The following is a 4,789-nucleotide window of genomic DNA, read 5'->3' on the forward strand; positions in this document are numbered from 1 at the left end:
CTGAATATTGCGAATATAGATGAAGTATTAATAAAGGTGGGGATCCGAAAGCGGTCTTGGTCTGGTCGTTGGACACAAACGAAGTACACGAAGTTGCAATGGCTAACTTTTAACTAAACAAATCCTACGGAAAAAATTACTAGATGAATCTATTTATATAGGAGCAAGGGGTGGCGGCCAAGGAGGTGGGAGGACGTCCCAAGGCAGCCCAAAACTAACTCTAGGTCGTACAAGGCTCATGGGCCCAAGTGGAGGTGATGCAACACCTTTGGGCTTGTAGTTTGACTCGTATTCTGCTGCAATGTCAGATTGTTTTGTCCATAACTCAACACTCTAGATGAATTTGAAGGTGAATCCAATTGTGTTGGAAAGAGCACGAAATCTACTTTCAAACAAAAAAAGAATCACCCAATTCGGAGTCCGTATGAAAAAGTTGTTGGCTTTTTGAGTCAGGTATGTCTGTGCAGTCCGAATCTGAATCCAGAACGTGAGAGGCTTGGACTCTATCTTCTCTTGGCCCAAAAGTGACGTGAGAGGACTTTTTGAATAGCACCTAAACTTCTTTTTTTCCCTTATCTTCATATGTGGATTGTACAAATGTCCCATACACCTGCAATTAGACATGGCACAAAAGTTTGTAAAGTATTTTTGTCCTGGATGACATAAAGAAATTATTGCATAGTTTGCATTAGAAATCACCTCACAAATATACATGTATGCAATATTTTTGGCCGTATCCAAGGTAGTCATGTCCTCATCAGCCTTGATCAATAAAGCTTTCATCTTATATTCGCAATATCCAGATTGCAATCTTAGTTTCTTGCTTGTTCTTTGTTTTGCTCGCAGGAAATAGACCCTCATGGTCAGGTTGATCATGCTCCGGCGTGGTCAATAACCCTCGGAAGTTGGTTTAGCGATTGCTAAGGCGCGACGTCTTCGCACGTTCGTAGTCGGATTGTCAAAATCGACTCCCACAGAAAACGATAGCTATCTCATCGAAACATCGGGACACCCTCGCCTCTATCAAGTGGTATCAGATTTCCAAGTTGCTCGGTGAGATTTTACAGTTTTTTGTAGTTTAGATCGAGTCTGTTCTTCATACCTACAGTCCACAGAAAATCCAAAAAATTAGTGTTAGTTCATCATATCCAAACCAATCTGAGTCTTTGCATAATCTTTTTAGAGTTTTGCATTATTAAATTTGCGGTTGCATCGTCGTGTCTAGTTGCTGGTCTTAATGTCTAGTCCTTTAGAGTTTCGAGTTATGTTCACAAGTTGTCACGCTGTCGCCACATCATCATCATCACCGCTGCCATATACCACCATCATCATCACCGCTGCCATATACCATCATCGTCATCACCGCTGCCATATGTCACCATCGTCATCACCGCTGCCATATATCACCATCGTCATCACCGCTGCCATATACCACATATCCACCGCCATCACGATAATCTGAGTCCACCTCTATCACAGATTCGCCACCAGTCCATGTTCCACCGCCCTACATATATCCGCCACCAGTCCGAGCTTCCACCAGATTCATCTCCGCCACCAGTCATAGTCCAGTATTTGTTTCTTTGTTTTTGATTTCCAGATCACGCCATACTCCGAGTCATGACAGAGAAAGAATCTCGAACTGTCGTGTTACCCACAGTAGAAAAATAGTTCCAGTTTCAAAAAAACTAAGTCTCTAGCACGGTCTAGCCTAGGAAAAAAGTGCAAACAAAGTGAAAAAAAGAAAAAAATCAGAGCGTGCTTCTCCCTTGTTTACGTGCAGCGCTGTGATTTTGTTAGTGTTCTAGGCTCACATCTCTAGCACGGTCTAGCCTAGGACCAGCACAGTACCGTCATTGAGCGTTTATTCAACTTTGCATCTCTGAATTTATTATTGCTGACCCTTTTTGCTACCATATTATAAGCCTTCCCAGCTCCACATACATCTACGGCGTGCGTTTGACTCTCCCTAGTAATCGCTCTATCCAAGCTTTGAGAGTTTTAACTACAACGGTTGCTGATCACCACCTGCTGCTTGGTAAGAACTGGTAAGAATTTGAAATTCGCTTGACAGATTTGTGACTGTCCACCACACCACCACTTCCTAGTAGTCTGTAGGATCATATTTTTGTGTGTTTCTATTACTGCTATCCATGGCAGGATCACAAGCCGATGAGACTGACTGGGAGAACATGACGAACAAAGAGTTACATGATAAGTTTCAGCAAATGATGAGTGGACAGGTAGAAGATGTGCTAAACAGATTTGAAGAGGCCATGGAGAAGATAGATGGCATTGAGAAGGCGTTCGAAACAAAGCTCGATAACAAGTTTAATGAATTACTTGCGCGTCTTCTACAACCACCGCTTGTTGCACCTGATGCACCTCTACAGCCACAACAACAACAACAACAACGTCACCTTCCAAATCAAGTGGGACGAGCACTGCGCGTTCCCATTGAGACTAGTCAAAATTCTGGTGCCACTGTTGATGCTTCTGTAGCTCCTGTTGCTACTGCAGAGGTGGAGGACCATTATGAGGATGAGGTTGATCAAAATCAGAACTACGTGCAACCACCAGCACCAGCACCACCACCACCAGGTCGTCCTCATGCATATCATCACAACAGTAGGGCTGCACCACCACCTGAGGTACGAGATCATGACCTTTTTCCTAAACTGAAATTGAATATTCCACCATTTGAGGGTAGATGTGTTCCTGATATATATCTTACTTGGGAGTTAGAAACTGAACAACGTTTTACATATTTACAATATCCTGAGGAGAGACGTGTTCCTGCTGCTGTTTGTGCTTTCACTAATTTTGCATGTGTTTGGTGGTCTGAACATTGTAGCTTATATCCTATTCCAGCTACTTGGGCTGCTTTGAAAATTGTTGTGCGTACTCACTGGGTTCCACCATATTATCAACGTGAATTGCTTCGAAAATTGCAGCGTTTGAGACAAGGAAAAATTCTGTAGAAGAATATTATCAGGAATTACAAACTGATATGATTAGATGTGGTATTGTTGAGGATAATGAAGCTATGCTTGCACATTTTATGGGTGGATTAAATAAAGAGATTCAGACCATTCTAGGGTATAAGGAATATAATAATATCACTCATTTATTCCATCTTGCTTGCAAAGCTAAACGTGAAGTGCAGGATCGACAGGCATTGGTGCAAACTAACTTTTCTGCAGGTCGACCTTCATCATGGACACCACGTGCATCCTCTACTTCCACACGTTCTGCTGCACTAGCGCCTCCGTCAGCTGCCACCGCCAACCATGATATAAGAAAGCAGGCACAACCATCACTATCTGCCAAGAACACACCTTCTGGGCCTGCACAGAGCTCTTCTTCATCCATGGCATCAACAAGGCAAACGCATGATATTATTTGTCATCGTTGCAAGGGTGGAGGTCTTTATGCGAGACAATGCCCATCTCAGCGTGTGATGATTGTTACCGAGGATGGTGGGTATGAGTCTGCTAGTGACTATGATGAGGAGACTTTGGCTCTTATTACAAGTGAAGAACACAGTGGAGATGATTCTGATCATGAGACGCAATACTTGGCTGCTGAAGATGCTGACAGGTATGAATGTTTAGTTGCTCAATGTGTTTTGAGTGTGCAGGTTACGCAAGCTGAGCAAAATCAGAGGCATAATTTGTTCCATACAAAGGGAGTTGTGAAGGAACGTTCTGTTCGCGTCATCACAGATGGAGGAAGCTGCAACAACTTGGCTAGCATGGAGATGGTGGAGAAGCTATCTCTCACCACAAGACCACATCCACATCTTTACTACATCCAATGGTTCAATAACAGCAATAAGGTTAAGGTAACACGTGTTGTTCGTGTGCATTTTAGTATCTCTACATATGCTGATTATGTTGATTGTGATGTGGTACCCATGCAAGCATGTTCCTTATTACTTGGTAGACCGTGGCAAAGAAGGGGAGGGATAGCATATTTGTTGTCGTGGATAGATTCTCGAAAATGGCACACTTTATACCATGTCATAAAAGCGATGATGCTCTTATCTATGGACTTTGTTTTAGGTTTACCTCGACCAAAGAAGGGGAGGGATAGCATATTTGTTGTCGTAGATAGATTCTCGAAAATGGCACACTTTATACCATGTCATAAAAGCGATGATGCTTTAATGTTGCTGATTTGTTCTTTCGTGAAATTATTCGCTTATATGGTGTGCCAATTACTATTGTTTCAGATCGTGATACTAAATTTCTTAGCCACTTTTTGAGATGTTTATGGGCTAAGTTGGGGACTAAACTATTTTTTAGTACTACTTGTCACCCCCAAACTAATGGACAAACTGAAGTAGTCAATAGAACATTGTCTACTATGCTTAGGGATTTTTTGAAGAAGAATAAAAAATATGGAAAGAATGCTTGCCTCATATTGAATTTTCTTATAATCGTTCATTGCATTCTACTACTAAGATGTACCCTTTTAAAATTGTGCATGGTTTCCTACATCGTGTACCTATTGATTTGTTGCCTCTTCCACCTTCGGAGAAGGTTAATTTTGATGCTAAAGAACGTGTTGAATTGATTTTAAAAATGCATGAGTTAACTAAGGAAAACATTGAGCGTATGAATGCTAAATATAAATTTGTAGGAGATAAGGGTAGAAAGCATGTTGTGTTTGCACCTGGAGATCTTGTTTGGTTACATTTGCGTAAGGATAGATTTCCTAATTTGCACAAATCAAAGCTAATGCCACGTGCTGATTTTGGGGTTAGTCCCACTTTTAGCATTGCAGA

The sequence above is a fragment of the Triticum dicoccoides genome, chromosome 4A (genome assembly GCF_002162155.2).
Source record: "Triticum dicoccoides isolate Atlit2015 ecotype Zavitan chromosome 4A, WEW_v2.0, whole genome shotgun sequence".
Classification (NCBI taxonomy): Eukaryota; Viridiplantae; Streptophyta; class Magnoliopsida; order Poales; family Poaceae; genus Triticum; species Triticum dicoccoides.